Source organism: Plecotus auritus (assembly GCF_963455305.1).
Source record: "Plecotus auritus genome assembly, chromosome: 9".
In the NCBI taxonomy this organism is placed as follows: Eukaryota; Metazoa; Chordata; class Mammalia; order Chiroptera; family Vespertilionidae; genus Plecotus; species Plecotus auritus.
This window is the reverse complement of record NC_137783.1, coordinates 144235437-144256969: the sequence shown is the minus strand read 5'-3', so window position 1 is coordinate 144256969 and position 21533 is coordinate 144235437.

Genomic DNA, 21533 nt, shown 5'->3' with positions numbered 1-21533 from the left:
ATTCATGTTTCATTAGTGCAGTCTCATAGCACTGCTTTGCTACAACATTTTCAGTACAGAAATATTTGTGCAATAAAATATATGTTATGGATCTGTAATATTTCCGCAAGGAATGGTAGCTACCCAGAGACTTGTGAAAGTCATTTGACATCAAGGACTTTTCCTAAATGTCACTGCTCAGGAAGAAAGTGCCCCATATTTGAATGAATAATGGAAAGAATTATGTCCAGGAGTATGGCACATTTCAGGAAATTGAAAAAGATTGATGTAGCCATTGTCAAGAGCAATGTCTGCCGGTTACCATGAACTATGCTATGATGACTCCATGTAGCGTTGATTATGGAACACATCTATATATTCTCCAGCCTTCCAACCCTCACCCCTGAATTAAATGGTATAAGCCTGTTGTTTTTGACCTGTTGTCAGACAACACTTCATCCTCTGATTCTCAGCCATGGGTATACTTAATATCATCTCAGAGGCTTCATACAAATGTGGATGTTTGGTCTCCATTCATAAACTGCTGAATTGGGATCTCTAGAGGGTGGTCTGAGCAGGTGTAATTTTTTTAGTATTTCACTGGTGATTCAGATGGACACCCTAGGTTAGGAACCATTGGGTTAATAAAAATCTAGAATTTTCCTGAACTACTGAAAAAATAGTACTCTTCTTTCACCTTAATTCCTTTTTCCCATTTTTGTTTATTTCAGTAAAATACACATAAGAAAATTTATTATACTAAACATTTTTATGTATATAGTTCAATGGTTTTAAATACATTCATATTGTTGTACAACCATCACTTAATTTTCAAAAAACTTTTTATAATGCAATACTGAAGATCTATTCCCATTAAAAAAGAACTCTCCATTTCTCCTTCCCCAGCCCCTGACAATGACCACTTACTTTCCATGTCTATGATTTTGCTACTTTCAGTACCTCACATAAGTGTAATCATATAGTATTTGGCTTTTGAAACTGGCTTATTTCTTTTCCCATAATGTCCTCAAGGTTCATCAATGTCAGAATTGTCTATCTTTTTTAATGCTGCATAATATTCCACTATAAATACATATCCCACATTTTGTATATCCACTAATTTGGCGATGGACACTTGGGTTGCTTCCACACTTTTGCTATTGTGAATCATGCTGCCATGAAAAGATTTCTCTGAGACCCTGCTTTCGATTGTTTTGTTTATGTAGCCAGAAGTGGAATTGTTGCATCATATGGTAATTCTATTATTAATTCTTTGTTAAATGTTATTATTTTTCATACTAATTTTTATTAATATAGCATTAATTATTAATACTGTGATCAGAAACAAACCATCAGCTATCAAAGCACAGGTCCTTGAAATTTAGGGATAGGTCCATTTTTGCCCACCATAGCTCCCTTAAGCTGGTGCAAGCTGATCCAGGAACATGTACACAGCTGCCTCTCAGTGGGCTGAGGAATGAGGGCTGGATAGCTGCTGAGAACTGTGCTAAGAGCTGAAATTGATAAAAAATTAACCATAATTTACCATCCTTTTCCCCCCAGAAGTTGCAAGCCTTCAGTATACTCTGGAGTTCCAACTGGAACAGACAGCATGTGCCAGTGCAGTTGTTGTCTAGTTGGAGAAACAAATTTCTTGTGCTATGTCACCTTTTTTAGGGTGAAATCCTTCTTAATTGGGTCATCACTGGGTTTTGTGGGTTTTTTTTAACATTTTTAAAAATATATTTTATTGATTTTTTTACAGAGAGGAAGAGAGAGGGATAGAGAGCTAGAAACATCGATGAGAGAGAAACAATGATCAGCTGCCTCCTGCACACTCTCTACTGGGGATGTGTGAGCAACAAAGGTACAGGCCCTTGATTGGAATCGAACCCAGGACCCTTAGTTTGCAGGCCGATGCTCTATCCACTTATCCAAACCGGTCAGGGCATCACTGGGGTTTAAACCAGGTTGTCATCAAAATTTCTTGTGGCCAGGCCGGCATGGCTCAGTAGTTGAGCGTCGACCTATGAACCAGAAGGTCACGGTTTGATTCCAGGTCAGGGCACATGCCCGTGTTGCAGGCTCCCTCCCCAGTGTGGGGCATGTAGGAGGCAGCTGATCAATGATTCTCTCTCATCATTGATGTTTCTATCTCTCTCTTCTTTTCCCTTCCTCTCTGAAATCAATAAAAATATATTTAAAAAAATTTCTTCTGGATCACCTTTCTTAGCTCCCAGCAGCCTCTCTTCATTTTATTCCCCTGTACTTTTAAAATGAGAAATTTGTCTAATTCTCTAGCCTTCAAATCAATAAGAGCTCTGTTTTAGCAACATACTGCTCATATGTGATGTACATATAAGTCATAAATTAACATATATCAGTTTTACCCAGTGACAAGCAGATTCTATCCAATTGTTAGAATGAAACAACCCACTCAGTTGCCTATTCGGGCCACTTCCTTTTTTTCTGAATCAACAATTTAAATTTACTTGAATATCCTGAGTAAATCTAATATAAAACACATTCTTTTATGAGAGGTGTAGCTCCTCTGAGATATAAGATTATAAATTACTTGTAAATATCATCTATCCTTATACCTGAACGATCTACAGTTCTTCTCCCAAGAGTGTTATTAAAGAACCCCTTTTCAAAAGAAAACAAGACTTATGGGCAGATATTTTGAAATTTTTTATTACAGTGTTATATAAATCAACTTTTGATGCAACACTTTTTGAGCATTTTTGAAAACATTCTCCCTTGAAGTCTTTCATGTAAAAAACCATTTTATTGATTTAAAATTATGTGTCTAAAATACTTTTCCCTTTTATTTTACCCATTAAATGCAATAATGACACGTCTATATTTTACCACTGGGCATATTTTCATATCTCGGAACTACTATTGGAATATTCTTTCTCTTAAAAAATATATATTGAATGGCATAACAACTAACTGGTTTATGAGTGAATGATGGCATTGAAGTCCTTCTTTACGTAAAAGCGATAACCAAAAACCAAAAACTTAACATTTGAGCAGTTTCATTACAAATGTATGCATCTGTGCATATATATGCAAATGAATATACCCAAAATGATCTACCTGCACATTCACCAATTATTACTATTTCAATCCAGTAATGTGCTATATTTTACATATAGTAGTACTATAGATAGTAACTATATATACCTACATATCTGACATAGTATTCATGAACTCAGGAAACTATAGCGAGGTTTTTTTTGTGGCACATTTCAGACAGGACTTCTAAGAGTGATGCAGATCTATAGCACTTATTCCCTGTATTAGAAAGCATAGTCACTATTTCTCAGGATATAGTCTTTCTGACTTAGGCTCTGTGGATCTAGGAAGCAGAGCTCTGCATTGATAATAATACATTAAAAATGTATCCACATGTAAGAAGTCATCATAGGGATTTAGGTGGACCAAAGTTTATTTTAGATAGAACCCTCTAAGACAGTGTTCGGCAAACTCACTAGTCAACAGAGCCAAATATCAACAGTACAACGATTGAAATTTCTTTTGAGAGCCAAATTTTTAAAATTTAAACTATATAGGTAGGTATATTGTTATTAACTTAATTAGGGTACTCCTAAGCTGGCCTTTGCTAAAAACTCAAGGGGCCAAAGAGGCACATGTGGCTCGTGAGCTGCAGTTTGCCAACCACTGCTCTAGGATGAATGCATGTGAAGAGGGCAGAACTGCAGGCAGAAGATTTGTCAGGATATTTTTGTTACTCCAAGGAAGTCATAATGAAGACCTGAATCAGGGCAGCGGCAAGCGGCAGTAGGTGTTGAGGGAAATCAGATGAAAAATTATGTCCCTTCCATCTATCACCCCTAATTCAGGACAACCGGCATTTATGAATCACTTACTGTGGGCTGGGTCTCTGACACCACACCTTGTTGAGAGTAGACAAATGGGAGAGGATGGGGGATATTTCTTTTTAAGGTCCCAAGCATGACGGAGGCTTATTAGTGGGTAGCTATATCCATGTTCTGATCCATTTCACCCACATTATTTCCTCTCGTATTAACTTTACTGCACCATCATCACCCTGGGTCTGCTCTCCACTCATCTAGTAAACAGACATTAAAAAGCTAATTAGGTGGCTATCTTACCGATGTCCAAGACCAGCTTCATTATCTCAATTAGGATTTGATTTATCAATTAGCTGTAGAACTGATAGTTCCAGAATCACTGTGCATTGCAATGTGGCAAAATTTAATTACAGCACAAGCTATTAAAAGCGCTTAGAAAAATGCTATGAGATTAAATAATAATAAAATATCTTGAAATGTAACTATTACAAAGCCTTTAGCACACATTTTTAACAATGCCAAAGCAACAGAATTGCCATATTAAGGAAGGATGGTCCAATTGATGCAAATAGCTTATTTTAGTTTCTTAAATAGGAAGTGGATCCCAATAAATAATTCAAAAATAAAATATATATAAAATTATACATTGAGAAGTCACTGTTGTGCATGTACTAGTATGCGTCTTCCAGTTAATACTTTTATAGCACTTTAATTTTTAAAATACTAGTACTTTTTATTTTTTTCAAGTATACTTGATGTGCAATATTATATCAACTTTAGGTGTACAACCTAGTGATTAGGCATTTATATAACTTATGAAGTGATCACCCCCAAAAATCTAGTACCCACCTAGCACCATATACTAGTATAGTTATTACAATATTATTGACTATAGTAGGCTGTACTTTATATCCCCATGACTGTTATGTAACTGCTAATTTATAGTTCTGAATTCCCTCACCTCTGTCACCCATCCTCCCAACTGTCCTCCCACCTGGCAAATGTCAAAATGTTCTCTGCATCTATGAGTCCGTTTCTGTTCTGCTTACTTGTTTATTTTGTTTTTAAAATTCCACATAGATATGAAATGCTATAGCATTTGTCTTTCTCTGTCTGGTTTATTTCACTCAGCAATATGCCCTTTGAAACCTGCTCTTCCCCTCCCCCCCTCAAGTTCATGTGGCATTTTTGGATTGCTCCTGACAGTAAAGATATGAAGAAAAAAATGTTTGCTCATTTTAATGTGTAGAACAAAGACACATTTCAATGAAGTTCTGAATTATCATACCTCAAACACCTGCAAAAACTACTCTATGAAAAACTTAATTTATCTTTGAAAAATCCTCTGATTAAAAAAAAATCTGCATTGCAGATAAACAAATGGTCTATATCTTCCTCTGCAAGTGATGTTGTGAGATAGGGACATGCTTGCTTTATACAGTGGGATGCTGTAAACAGTGTTTTTCTTAAACTCAATTTTTTGTCAGAGCATCCTCTATCATAGCAGAAAAAATAAGCCCAATGTATCTTGGTAATTGTTAGTGATGAACGTTAGTAACTGAGCTGACAATGGAAACTCACACACACACACACACACACACACACACACACACACACAGGTATTTAGGAATTTATGCTTCTCTGATACAACTTATTTGTTGTTTTCTTAAAGTAGGAAAATAATATTATGGGAAGTTTTAGATGACTGTTTTTATTCAAACCAGTTGTTTTCCTGAGACGTGTACCAAATGCACAAAACCATTAGTGAGAATATTTTAGACTCTACTAGTATTGTATTGGTTCTCTGAGTTTTAAGAAAGTTGACCCTGGAATATCCATTCACCTTCTTCTCACATTGATATTAGAACTCCAGCAGAGCTCAGCAAAAGCAGTTCTTTCCCAAGATATTTAATTATTCTCTAATTGGTGGTCCAGGTTGGCCTATTCTCTGTTTTAACAGAGCTAAAATAAATCAGCAGTTTATAATTTAGACAAGTCCATATACCCCAAAATATGGTTAAAGCATTCTTTAAATATCACTTTCTCATTTTCTTCATATGTCACTTGAAATATCAATGTTAAAGGGAACAATCTAAAACAATCTGTCATACAATTACAGATCAGGCATTGGATGTATTTTGCTACCTTCTCTCACCCATTTTCAGAGAGCCTGGACTCATGGTCCCTTCTGTGGGGATATTAGACTGTGGGACCAGGCTTTTGTAGTCCAAAATGCTTGACTACTTAATATAGTCAACTACCATTTTTATTTCCGTGCCCTACGTAGGCAACAAGGTTTTCTACTTAGAGAAAGAAGGGTTCTAGTGCATCTCTGTTGGGTTCTTAAACTCAAAAATCATGTTAAGCTTGAGCTGGGAGTCAATTTTGGCCCATATGTCAATGATATAGTCAAAGCTGTTTTTAAAAAAAAGCAGGAGAATAAAGAACATGGTAAGTGTCTTTGAGAGAGAATAAGATGGAGAGAATTTTTCCCTGAATCATTTATTGGTTTCAGTCTCTAATTTGGTCACTGCACTTCCTGCCAAGTTTGATGAGATGCTCTTAGATTTCTCCAGTGTATTTTCTTTTGTTTTGTTTTTTTCTTTTTTTTCCAAGTCATTTAAGTTGGTTGAAAGTGTCACCAGCCAAACTTTATTTCATACATGTGTCTTTACCTTGAAGATTTTAATTATTCCACTGGAATTAAGCAATTTGACTCATGTTTAGTTTAATTTGTTTTCAACAACTCTTATACAAGTGGTGATTTAGGAAGTGATGCCCTTTTCTTAGATAAATGAAAACACATTTCAATACTGATAAAAGCCCAATAGCAGGACACTGATTAATTAAGCCCCTGATTGAATGTCATGCATTCTTTAGAAGCTAGGAGTCTGAGAGCTCCCTTATAACATTAAAGAATGCTTGGAATGACATCTAATTAAATGCATAGTTCATTAAAATAGGTAGGATGATGAACACACAATACAGTGTACAGATGATGTGGTGTAGAATTGTACCCCTGAAACATGTATATTTTGTTAGCCATTGTCACCCCAATAAATTCAATAAAAAGGAAAAAAAAAGAAAAGAAATTCATTGAAGTAAAGTGAACCACAGAGAAAACATTCACTTATGCAATTTGCTTAACTACCATTTTTATAAAAACCTATCCAATCTCCATTAAACAGAGGAGGAAACTGAGGTCCGAGAGGATAAATATTTAGCTCACGATTAGAGCTTGTAAGTTGATTCCCCCACCAAAAATAATTTTGAAGAAAAGTTAATGAGAAACACATTAAGTGAAAATAGGTGGAATAAAAAAAAGTAAAATTGTTGGATAAATATATTTAATTTTTACTACAATTTTATTTATTACTGTCATCAAAAGCATAGTAAAAATTAAAATGTTCTCAACTATGCAAGCACGTACATCTCTTTTTACATTTAAAAATAAAAATAAAATTTATAACATGGAAATCATGAACGATTTCGAAAAACTGGTTAATTTTTGAAGATAAGAAAATAGGCGTTGTTTATCAGTTTTGAAAATAGAAGTACTGTTGCAGCTATTTCTTCTATTACTGTCATTCCTAGGCCATCAAGCCTATGACTGCGCAACTTATGGGGGCCACGCCAATCTCCCCTAAGTCCCTCTCACAGAGCTGCTGGAGCTGTCACTTGAAGGAGCATGGCTGCAGCCGTTTTCTGCTCCCTGAACTGCATAATCATGAGTCAATGTAACTTAATCTCCCCTGATCAAAGATGGACCCCTGTACAGACTGCTGATGCCCTTTAAGGAAGTTTAAGTAAAGGCTAGTCAATTATCTGGTCTTCAAGAAGGAAATGATTAGATTCAGCCTGGGTAAAAGAAAAAAAAAAAGAGAAAAAAAAAGTTAAATCTAAAGAGAGGACCTATCTCTTTCTCTGTTTTCTTCATTGTTTGCAGGTCTTCATAAACTGATTAATCATAAATTATTAATGTCAGTAGGGCTGAGATGCATTCTGTCTTCATTTATTGAAAGGTATCTCTCAAGCGTCCTGATGGTGGTTTTAACGAATAAGCCAATAGGGCTGGCATTTGCACAAATACACGGGCACTCTGCTGCCAAGCTAATTACTAGCTATAGGCATTGTCATATGAGAATATCTATATTAGGTTAAAATTAAATAACATTAACATTTTAATTCACTGATCACACTAGCCATATTTTATTTTTTTTCAAATCTTTATTGTTGAAAGTATTACAGATGTTTCATGTTTTTCCCATTGACCCCTCCACCCTGCACCCACCCTCTCCCCACTCCAGGACTTTGGTTAATCTCTTCCCACCCTCCTATCTTCCCTCTGACATTCATCAGTCTGTTTCATGTTCCATGTCTCTGGATCTATTTTGCACATGTACCATATCTAATGGCACAAAAACTAGACTGCAGCTGTAGTCACTTTTCCTTTTTTTCTGTTCAACCTGAACTTTGATGGATCATAAACAGCCACTGGGGAGTGGGTGGAAGGAGACCAAGAGAGGAAGTGAAGACTGGCCATACCCAGTTCTGTCCTTCTGTTTCCCACTGTGAAAAGGGGATAAACTGTTGGAAGGGGAGAAAAACACACAACTTTATATTGGATAGAGAGTCAAGTTTAATTTTACACTAGGGGTGGACTTTTTATTACTGAACAACTAAGAAGCAGAAGAAAAAATGGGAGAATGACCTGGGATTTCACCTAGGGATGTTATAAGGAAAAATAAAGTTTGCTTTTGATTACACCTGCCAAATCAGTTATATCTCCCTGGTGAATCTTTTGTGTCTGCTCGATGCCACATGAGATCACATTAAAAGTTCTGAATTGTTTCCTCTCCCACTTGTAGACAATATGATTCCTTTTAAAATCAAATCATGACTATGATTTATATAAATATGTCAAAATGAAGAGAACTTTTTTGTGGGAAAGTAGGGGTGTCTATATGAATGGCTGTAAACGTATTTGCTCCCAAATTGCTACTTAAAGTATCCTATTTGGCCCTATCTGGTTTTTCTCAGTGGATAGAGCATCAGCCTGTAGACTGAAGGGTCCTGGGTTCGATTCTGGTCAAGGGCACGTACCACGGTTGCAGGTTTCTCCCTGGCCTGGGCCCTGGTCAGGGTGCATGCAGGAGGCAACCAATTGATGTGTTTCTCTTAAATCAATATTTTTCTCTGTCTTCCCTTTCTCTTTCACTCTCTAATAAAATGGAAAATATTCTAAGGTGAGGATTAAATAAATAAATAAATAAATAAATAAATAAATAAATAAAATAAAGTATCCTATTTGTATATCTCAACCTCAGTTACCATGAGGAATTAAGGTAGCTGTAGAGAACAATGTATTTCCTAGAAAGTTTGCAAATATTCTATTTGATGTCACTATATGCAGAGAGAAAGGGATTTGATTGGATGGCAAGAGTGTCTTGTAAACCTTGTATATTGAAACAGAAAAGCACATGCTAGGAACTTTCTCAGCAGAGCCAGTGTGTCGGTAATAGCTCCCTATTCAAAGTGAAAAGTCCGGGCCCTATTCCCAGCTCTGCCCCCAAAGCTGCCACATGATTCAAGCAGCTCTCTTAGCTACTCTGAGCTTTCTGCACAAATGAAGTTTCCTCCTTCAGCGATTTCCAAATTGTACACCAGCACACGAAAGGCCTTCTTCTACAAATGTTGCTATAAGTCACTTCATCTTCTTACAAGAATCTATATCAAATGGTTTTCAGTTTAATTCCTCAATCAACTAAATACCTACCTACCATCAAACCCAGTTAGAATATTTGTATCCTCAATCTCTGATCAGTGACTTGCAGCATTTAATACTTGCCAGGTTGTCTTATGTAACTGAGAAGAGAATATAATATGCATAAAATAGCTATTTTGAGTATTAAAAGGTAATAATAACTTTGAAAATATTAAAGACAATGAGTGCCTTATACAGTATCTCTATAATACCACCCAACCAGTTTGATTTTTTTGGCACTGAAATGATTGTTTTAAAAATTGATCATTCGAATTGACCTGCTACTTTGATGTTGTAAGAGTACAATCTGTGTTACTCTGAGGGTATGTTTCCTATTGAAGGCCATTGACCCACAGAAAATACATCAACTGAAAGCTGCTCAACGATGACATCACTTATAAGCAATCCATTTCTCTTCTAAAATAAGAAACAGCATATTACTAAATGGTTATTTATATACAGAATATACATAGTCTAAATTCATTACTTTAATAGCATTATAGTATTAAAAGAAAGAGAGAATATCGGAAACATAAAAAGAAAAAAAAATAGCATATATGTCAAAGAACACTGCACAAAGGCCAGATGAGAGAATCATGTATCCATACATTCAGGTAAAAGGGAAAAGAGGATTGGAGATATTAAAACACACACACACACACAAACAATCATGTAGATTGAATTCTGTGTGTTTGTGGGTGGGTGGGTGGGATGTGGGGGTGTGTGGTGTGTATCCACATACTTATAAGAAGTATAAGAAGGCAACTAAATGGAAAATGCTTTTCTATATAGCAGCATTGTTCCCTTGAATAACAGCACCTTATTACAGTTCTTATCTAAAGGCATGTTTATTCTCATTCTTATAGGAGTAAAAGAAAAAGACTATCTCTTTGCCCATGTATTGTGAGAATTTAAGTCCCCTGGCTGATACCCTCCAACCACTACCCACACTTGACAAGTGAGCCAAATATCAGGCAGGCCAGTCAGCAGTTCCTGGAGCAAAGGAAAACAAATAACCTATCCAAGCAGGAATATTTTCAAAAACCTTTCTTTTCTATAATTGGCTTGTCCCAAATACCATGTTTAAGAAACCCTGCAGTGTGCACAAAGATTAAAAAGTGACATTCTCAATGGACAGCTATCTAAAGTTATAAGTTCACAAGTCAAGTTTATATAGAAAGGATTTATTTAGAAAGGGAAAATGTTGGAGTTTGGATTGCTTTAAAATTCAAATCAGTCACTTATTAAACATTTAATTTTAAGTAGATTTCTTAAGAGTTCTGACTTATTTTCTTGTCTTTAACATGAAGATAATATAACTCAAGTGGGTCATTGTGAGGATTGGAGCTGATATATGCATAATATATGCAACATAATATCTGTAACATATATGTATAATATCTGCTTCTACCAGTAAGAGGTAGAAGCAACACTTGGCATCTGTTATATTTTACATATAATGGAGCACAGGAATTTTCAACAATTTCTTTATTTTGTAAATGAAGATGATAGCTTTATTATTAATGTCTAGTTTTTATTTAATTATATATACACACACATATAAACACAAATATGTAATATACTAGGTAACTCCTGGTAAGAGACATTTTAAGAGACCTAATAATTAGTTCACTATTGTTCTCTGAGCATATTATAAAATTAAATTCTGGGTATGACAGTTTGTGAATTTATTATCAGTCTTTGACTGAAAGTATCAAAGGAATCTCTAGCAAGGTAAAGCCACATATATTTCCTTTTAACTTCTGTAAAAATTCCCCTATTTATTATTTTCTCTCTCTTCTTAAATCTCCAAAGTATATTTTAAATACATTTACCTCCTTGTAAATTAAGCAAAAATAAAATTTCATGCTTCATTCAAATGGATCATTTCCATATGTGTGTGTGTGTGTGTGTGTGTGTGTATTTCCTATCTAATAAAAGAGTAATATGCAAATTGACCATCACTCCAACACACAAGATGGCCACCCCCATGTGAACACAAGGTGGCTGCCACAAGATGGCAGGCAGGGGTGGGCAGTTGGGAGGGACCTGGCCTGCAAGAGAGGGCAGTTGGGGGCAACCAGGCCTGCAGGGGAGGGCAGTTGTGGGGGACCAGGCCTTCAGGGGAGGGTAGTTGGGGGTGACCGGGCTGGCAGCAGAGGGCATTTGGGGGTGACCGTGCCAGCAGTGGAAGGCAGTTGGGGGTGACTGTGCCGGCAGGAGAGGGCAGTTGGGGGCGACTGGGCCAGCAGGGGAGGGCAGTTAAGAGCAATCGGGCCAGAAGGGGAGAAGTTAGGCGCTGATCAGGCTGGCAGGGGAGTGGTTAGGGGGTGATCAGGCTGGCAGGCAGAAGTGGTTAGGGGCAATCAGGCAGGCAGGCAGGCGAGCAATTGGGAGCCAGCAGTCCTGGATTGTGAGAGGGATGTCCTACTGGCATAGGGCCTAAATGGGCAGTTGGACATCCCTCAAGGGGTCCCAGATTGCAGAGGGTGTAGGCTGGGCTTAGGGACACCCCCCCCCCCACCGTGCACAAATTTTGTGCACTGGGCTTCTAGTATATATATTAGATAACCTTTCATGTAAAAATATGAGTATATAAATATCTCCCCAGGTCTATTATTGTGGTTTTTCTTTCCTCTGTATTATAAGAGGATACTTGCTTGCAACTCCATGCTACCAAACTTCTTTTCAGGTTAACCTTTATCCTGTTGCAAGAAAAGCAACATTACTCTGTTAGAACCTCATTAAAGATAATCAGACTTTTGCTCCAACATTGATCTCTCTCTCTCTCTCTCTCTCCCTTCCTTTTTTTGTTTTGTTTTCTTTTCTTTATTGATTAAGGTATTACATATGTGTCCTTATCCCCCCATTGGACCCCCCCGCCACACATACACACTCAGGCCCTCTCCCCCCTGGTGTCTGTGTCCATTGGTTAGGCTTAAATGCATGCATACAAGTCCTTTGGTTGATCTCTCCTCCTTACCCCCACCCTCCCTTCCCTTCCCTCTGAGGTTTGACAATCTGATCAATGCTTCTCTGTCTCTGGATCTGGTCACGATTCGGTGCTCTCCCTTCCTTTTGTTTCTAAAAATCAATAAAAACATTTAAACAAATTAAAAACAATAAAAAATCAAATTCAGCTACTAAATATGGTCTAGTCTTTGGGAAACTTACCATCAGCTGGGAATGTATGCATTGTGCAATGCAAATTTACTTTTGAATAGTAAACATGTATGTGATGGTACATGTCCATGAGTGCCCTTCAAAGCACCAGGGGCATTAATTTGGGGGCTAAAAATAACTTTTAGCTAACATGCCAATTCACAAATGTGGAACTCATGAATAATAAGGATCAATTGCATACAAGGTCATATTTTGATGTGTTTGCCTTTACCTATATAATAACTATGCTTCCTTTACCTACATAATAAATATGCTTCTAGAAGCAGACACAGATACTGCCCCATCCCCTACAGTACGTGATCCAGATATACTGGAAGAGAAAAACACTCTCTTTATAAAACTGCATTGAAAATAGCTGCATTTGTTCCTTGGGAAATGAAAGATGACACCATACAGGGAAATTGATTTGCAACTGCCATGGACTATATAGCCAATTAATCAGAGGTCCATGGAAAATCTTACATAAGGTTGTATAGTGGTCCACAAAAAACTGTCACTGCCTTTTGTAAAAAGTGTATGAATAGATTTTGCTACTATACCAGTCTCTCCTGTAACAGAATATGATTTTAAGGTACATGAACCTCTTTTTATTTGAACTTAATTTAGACTCTATTTGAAATCAAAGTTTGTGCAGCAAAATCCACAGTCATTCTGAAACATCTTCAAATACTTTTTATATCCGTGTATCTCCTTCTTCATTTGTACCCCCACTGTTAAATGAATTCTTTTGACAATCTACTGTCCACTGAGATTAAAGTCTCAGGACTGGTTTATTTAGAAGAACAAAGGATGAATAGAAATAGTAACTTCATGGAGAGATCCTTTGCAGACGCACTAGCTTCATTTCTTCTGCTACTTTCTCATGCAGGAAATATATTTGGATTGTTAGAATATGAAGGCTCTGTTGTTGTTTTTAACCTTAATATGGAAATGAATTTCTGACTCAGGGATATGCTGTCAACTTTTTAATTTATTTGTCTTCTTCCATATACATTCCTGTGAGTCTTTTATATCCCTGCTTAGTCTCTCGTGGAAATATATTATTTATAGTGAACAAGGAGCTGACACTCTTCCTACAAATCACTTCATTTTAAAAAATAAGGTAGAGGAAAAAGACATGTTTACTAGAAAGACCAGCTTTCTGAGCTAAGCATTTGGTTTTCTCCTGTGTATTTTTTTCTGTGCTCCCATTTCTGAATCAAAATGAGAAAAAAAAATACTACAGAAAAGATTTATTGCTCTAGCCAACATTTTTAAGCTATTCAGACAAATCTTGAAAAATGACATAAAATTTATAAAGATCCAAATACCTAAGTCTGTTTGAAGGGGCCGATGAAGCATTTAGTGTAATGGGCTTGGACAAAAGGAAGAATTGCTTAATATTCCATCTTTTATTGGAGCATTCCATGGTCCCGTAGAGCAAATTGTTCCATAAGCTGAGATTTCCTCCCAATATTTATTATCGACATTTTCCTGGAAACACTCTGTAGAAATAAAGGTGAATGATTGGTGAGGCTGGATAACATAAGATTGTAGAATGGCCTAGATTCTACCCATAATTTCATCTTTCCAAATCTGTCTGCAGACATTTCTTCACAGAATTTGTGTGTGTGTGCTATAATAAAAATACCACTTTACTAGGAGTAAATATTTTGCACTGCTGTTTTGCATTCTTGAATTTTGCACCTTGAATTTACTAGCTGTTTGACTTTGGTCAAGTCATTTTACCTCTCTGGCCTCAGTTTTCTTAGCTGCTTTAATGGATATAATAGTGAATTTCTGTTTTGTGGTTTAGAATTTTAGTATTAAATGGATGAGGCTCTATAAAGTTTAACCTGATTGACAGGTATAGAATTCTGAATATTTAAGCAAAGTTTTTGAATGATTCTCACCATAGAAATGAAATAAAAATGTTTAACCAAATATTAAATTGAAATTTTAAATGAATCTTTAAAAGAGAAAAATCTATCCCCATCACCACCACCACCAATCACAATATGTAAACTTTCCAAAAGAAATTAATCAAAATTGGTGGTATGGCCCTGGCTAGTGTGGCTCAGTTGGTTGGAGCTTCGTTCCATACACCAAAAGGTTGCAGGTTGGCTTCCTGATCAGGGCACATACCCACGTTTTGGGTTCCATCCTGTTAGGGTTTGTGTGAGAGACAACTGATACATGTTTTTCTCACACATACTAGTAGATGTTTCTCTCTCTCTCTCTCTCTCTCTCTCTCTCTCTCTCTCTCTCTCTCTCTCTCTCCCTCTCTCCCTCTCTCTCTCTCCATCCCTATCCTTCTACCTTCCTTTCTCTCTAAAAATCAATAAAAACATATCCTTGAGCGAGGCTTAAAAAATTGGTGGTATGATTTTTGGAACCTCAGATAAAACAAAGCTACTGAAATGATTTGGAGTTGAAGATACCCTTCTGGAAAGAATAATTGGTCAGTTGTAAGTCCTCATCTCACTTCCTGTGGGAGGAATGGAATAAGCTGATTCTTTTGCTTTGATCTTAGTGAAGGAAGTTTTCACTCAGATCCTTTCTCTGCATCAGAGAATAATAGAGAACTGGTACCTGACTCTTGCCAACAAAAGAAGGATGGCTACAGAAAAGAGGGAGTTGTAATGGGATGAGTTTGCACTTCCAGAATTTGTTGTGGGCAAGGATGTATTAGTGTGTATCCACACTGAAAAAAAATCAGCTTAGAGACATTTTTCTCCCTCCATAAAAGGGCTGCCTATAGAAGTGAGGGAGAGAATACAGAAGCTGAACATGAATACTTAATGCTTTGGGACTGAAAAACAGCAAGTGACCTACTGGACTAGATATTATTATACCCAGGAAAGAAGACATTGCAGTCATGCCCAATGAGAGTCGTAGTTAAATATTAGCCACTCTCAGAGTACAAACCAAATTTTGGGATAAACATATTTAAGGAAACCTTTTCAATGCTCTTATCACTCTTCTCTCCTTAGCTGTCATATTGACACCAAAGGGTTCAGAACAGGCTACCAAGGCAGATGGAGGAGAGGGAGAGAGGCAGCGAAACAAGGGAGAATCTAACTGTCCAACTACTTGTCATTTCCCGCTATACATTTTCATTTGGTATCAGATTTATGCTATAGGAAGGAAAATTTACTGTTCAATCAACTTACCTTTTTTGATTCATATTATTTCTTATAAATTATATATACTGAATAGACAGTATATCTGTGGCCAGGTAACTATCAGACTGCTATTTTCTTGCACAAAGTGCATGGATGTTTAAAGATTTTATCTGATGTCAGGGGAAAACCTTACATCACTGATTAAAGGTAGATGGGGACAGTGGAAGCCAAAAGCAATTAAAGCAAGTTTGTCCTTTATTTCATCTCTTAAATGAGATTCCGTTTGGAAGCTCCACAGACATTCTCATAGTCCCTTTCCTCTTTTCCTAATCACTTTTATCTTTTTCATTTTTCTCACTGTTCATATTTTCTAAAAACCTCTTAATCACTAATCTCCTATCCTTCAAACCTCATCACTCTGTCCTCAGACAAGTGTTATATCTTCTCCTGGTATTTTTCTTTTATTTCTTCATTTCGTGAGTTGACCAAAATTTCTCTCACAGATTCCTCTTTGAGCAATGTCTGAGTGAGGGGTAGGAGATGTATTTCTTGCAGTTTCAAGATTATCTTTGATTTCTGGGATGAGATTGCTCATGTCTCTTATCATATCCAATAATAATTTTATCAAGTGTTTCTATCACATATTTCCACAGTGTTCATCATGCTCGATACACATGCACACCCTCCGAGTACCACTGTCATGACACTATCCAATAAGAACTTTACCCCTTCACCTCTTCCTCTTCCTCTTCCTTCTTTTTTGTCTATTTCTTCATCTTTTTTTCTTCTTCTTCCTCTTCCTCTTCCTGTTTCTCCTGCTCCTCCTCTCTGCTCCTGCCCTCAGGTAGAAACTGATGGTTTCTATTACAGTCTCCTCTAATAAATCATGCAATAAAAGAATAACTAATCTTCCTTTTAGTGAAAGTATCAGTCTGAGAATTGAATATCCAACAATATCTTCGTCATGGAGAGGAAATGAGGAATAAGCAGATCATAAATTTTTATCTTTGCTGTATTTAAAGTCAGTCTGAAATTGACCTTGGAAATGTCAAGGTTTTACCTACCATTAGGTCAGAAATGACTATAGAGGGCATTATGATGCAATGGTCCAATTACATTGACCCAGTCTCCTGATGACAAGTAAATAGAAAATGAAACTTCCAGTTTGAACTTTCAAGGTTGCCTTAGGAAGGGTCTTGTGCTGACACATTGAATTTAGGGAATCTGTGTACTGGTTTCTCTTGTCATTTTTTCCTGTCCGAGGAAGTAGGCATGTCTTACATATGGAGCCATGTCTAAACATTTCCAATAGTCCCCCCCAGCTTGATTCATTAAGGCGTAATTGACAAATGGAAACTTTCAACTTCTTAAGTCCCACAGATATCTATGGCTTGAATTATGTTATTTGGTTCTGATTCTTCATTGAACGACATCTCTGCCTCCCATTGTCCCTGCCCAAGGTTAGATTTACTGACAGTGAGAATTTGCTTGCAATTTAGAGCAGAAATTATGGTTTATTAAAATCTTATTTATTATTTCTGACTATACTTCAACCTGTGTAATTTTAGGTTAAGTGCCTCCAAGGTTCAGAGCTTCATTCCACGGCTTGCTGGCAGACAGCCCACTACTGTAGTTCTTCCATTTGGCGCACGGAGACAGAACAATTCTCCCTGGGTCATTGGCATGCTATATTGAATTCAGAATATGAATTCCAATCTCTGTCCCCCTGTAAAATACTTGTTCTATTCTTATACATAAATGTCAGACTTTATGGATTTGGGTCAACATTGACCTGATGGCAGTCATAGTGAACTCTCACAAGCAGGCTGTGTCTTCACCTCTGAGCCTGTCTTTCCTGCTGTGATTTTTGAGAACTAGTCAAACCATAATTTCAAAATCACTTTATTTGGATCCTAGATCATTCATTACCTGCTACTTCTCAAAGTTTTTCTATTGCTGGTTCCTAAGCCAGCAGTCCCCACACTTTGTTTCTCAGAGAACTGTTAATGTTGCTCCTGCTGATTGTATTTGCAATAATAGACTCCAGCATTGCCTTTGAATTAGCTTGAATAAAACTCTAATTTTAGTCAAAAGCTGTAGTCACACAAAGAGACTTTAATTTGTTAATAAACAGGGAGTGAAAATTATTTTTTCTTCTACTTATTTTTAATGCTATTTTCCTAAGTTAGTGAGCTAATGCATCTGAGTACATTGTTATATGCTTGGAACATCCAGTTTCAAATAATACATAGTTCATGATCTGCAACTTTGAATTATTTTTTTCAAAACATGATTAAGATGTTAAATTATTGCAATAATTACAATGCCTCATAATTTAAAAACCAGATCTATAATTCAAATATCTGACTAAGGCTGGTGTAGAGGAAGGTAAGGGTTTTTTTTTTTAAATATATTTTTTATTTCAGAGAGGAAGGGAGAAGGAGAGAGAGATAGAAATATCAATAATGAGATTCAATGATAGGCTGCCTCCTGCATGCTCCCTACTGGGGATGCGCTTTGTTTAGGAATCAAACCCTGACCTCCTGGTTCATGGGTTGATGCTCAACCATTGAGCTATACTGGTGGGCAAACCTGCTATTCTTGATGTTTAGGCCCTGCCATGTATTCTATATGTCAGGTAATACTAAATTCAACTGGTATGATTTGGCAGTTTTCAGAATCCAATGGTAATTTCCTTCTGTCTCCTTCAACCCTGTGCCTGTAAGTGACAAGTGTGTTTACCATGTTCATGAACGCCTCCTGGGCTTCAGTGTTTGATTTGACCCGAAGAGTTAGGGATTGAAGATTGCAGTACTCTTTTCTTAAGCTGTCTAGTGCATTAGAAATAGGTACTTGTTGAATTCCTCCTGTCATTCATACTATTTTGTGTTAGGGTTAGTTCAGTTCCTCAAACACTGTATTTCTTCCAGGTGACATAATGATACACAAACTAGTACCTTCACCACAGCACACCATTCACTTACAGGTTCCTATCACTGTATATGCATGGATATGTGTAAGACTTTCACTTTCTTCTAATTCTGTGGTCTCCCATACCCAGTGCATAGTGTCATAAGTGTTCTTGGTTGCAAACAACAGAAATTAACTCTGAGTAACTCAAGCAGAAAAGGTATTTGGTAGAATAATTGCAGGTACTTACTACATTGACAGGGTACCTTATAAATGAGGGTTAAACATATAGGGATTGAGGAGAGTAGGCAGTCCAGCATGAAACCTCATTGCACCATAGAATCAGTTTTATTAGTATGTCCTCTGGAACAGCTGCGACAAAGGAGTCTTGACTATGACGTCCACAGAATGAGTACTGTGCTGCCACCAACTCCATTGAGAACTGATGTCAGTACCACCAGTGTTGAGCTGCTTCTCTGCGTCACTTGTTCAATATATAATTTTCCTTGCAGTCATATCTCTTTGGCTGAGATTGTATTAAGTGTATTATGTAGGTAGATAGATATAAATGTAGAAATGTATCCAAGTGTGTGAGTGTAGAGAAATACAGGTAAAGATGATTGATTGATTGATGGATCGATGGATAGATGTTGACGGATGGTTGAGTGTGTGTGTGAGTGTGTGTGTGTGTGTGTGTGTGTGTGTGTGTGTTTGCACATGTATAATCTTCCCATAAATCATAAAATGCTTCAGAAAGTGCATGGTACAGAAGCAGTACTCAAAAATAGGAGACATTGTTAGTCAAAGGGATCAATAAAAGCTAATGTTATTGTTCTCTCCTCTTAGATATAGTTATAATTTATTCCTTAGCTGTTATTCATTGATCTCATCTACTCTGCCCAGCTAAAAGAACTAGATTCAAAGAAAGGAAACATAATAATTCTTTTTTTAAAAAATTTATTGTATTGATTTTTTTACAGAGAGAAAGGGAGAGGGCTAGAGAGTTAGAAACATTGATGAGAGAGAAACATCGATCAGCTGCCTCCTGCACACTCCCCACTGGGTATGTGCCCGCAACCAAGGTACATGCCCTTGACCGGAATCGAACCTGGGACCCTTGAGTCCGCAGGCCGACGCTTTATCCACTGAGCCAAACCGGTTAGGGCGATATAATAATTCTTAACATAAACATGGCCTGTTTGGATCACTTCATTGTTATATATTATATGTTCAAAAGTTATTACATAAAAATATAAGAGATTAAGCAGAAAAAAAAGTATTTGAGTTAAGTAAATGTGCATTATCTGATATTTTCATTGACATACTATAGTGTTTGTGGGTGTCCTTGAAGTAAAAGTCACTTCGAATGCCATATAATTTTGAACAAACTACATAAAAACAAAGATGTGTTTTTGAGTATAAAATATGAAAATAGACATAAGGAAACTCAGAATCTTACAGGTAACACTATGCTGCTTTCCAGCATTTAAATTTTGCTCTGTTCTGTTGCTTTTATTGACATTATTCTGTCACTAATACAGTTTAGTACTGTAAAAAGTTAGAAGAGTACTTTTCATGCAGTTTATTATTTTATCTTTTCACCTTCCAATCTGTCATTCAAAATTATAAAAAAAATTATTTTATTTTATTTTTAATTTCTTTATTGATTAAAGTATCACGTATTTGTCCTCATCCCCCCATTCCCATCCCAAACCCCTCCCCACGCATGCCCCCACCCCCCTGTTGTCTGTGACCACTGGTTAGGTTTATATGCATGCATACAAGTCCTTTGGTTGATCTCTCCCCTTTACCCCCACCCTCCCCTACCTTTCCTCCGAGGCCCAACTGTCTGATCGATGCTTCCCTGTCTCTGGGTCTGTTTTTGTTCATCAGTTTATGTTGTTCATTATTTCCCCCAGATGAGTGAGATCATGTGATACTAGAAATACACTTATAAGAACCGAAAATGAGACAAGCAATAATGGTTATGCTGAGAGGCAAATGAATCAGTCTGTAGTGAGTTTCTTTCTGGGCCAACAGTTCTTTTGAGTCCCAATTTCAACGTCAAACAGTTCCTTATGTTCCTTATGTGTACATGTCAGCAATGATATTTCAGTTCTGGATGGTGGACAAATGGTGGTAATGCAGGTCCGACCCTCTCTGGTTTGGTCCTGGGCAACCTGCAGTGACTCACAGCTGCTGACTGCTGGTATGGCAAGGCATCGTCAGCATCTTCCATCTTTGGACTGTTTCTCTTCTGTCTTCATGGCTGGAGCAGTCCTGTCAATTCCTCTCTGTTGCAGGAATCCACATGGTCTTGGAGTTGTTTTCTGAAAATATACAAACATATTCTATAACAAAAATTTTAAAAATTAAAACATAAATATTCTAAAAGTCACTGATTCTATTAATAGGATAATATTTTTAGTGACTGTTCAAAAAAATTAGAAGCTACATTACTATGAGTTCTATTGGTTAAAGATAACATGCAGGCTTAATGGCACTAATACCATATACACACCACATCACCTCTCTAGCTCAATATTATAATACCATCTCATCTTACATGCTAGACAACTATCATCATGTGAGGTGACCATTCTAGTGATTTATTTGCAACAGGTAAACAATCTATAAATGCCTTTTTCAACAAATGCAGTTTACTGGATAACTGATGTTCTTGTCTTGAAATGTCTTTTCGTTTATGTCTCTAGAGTTAAACTTTTAAATTCAGTAAGCTATTATTACAAG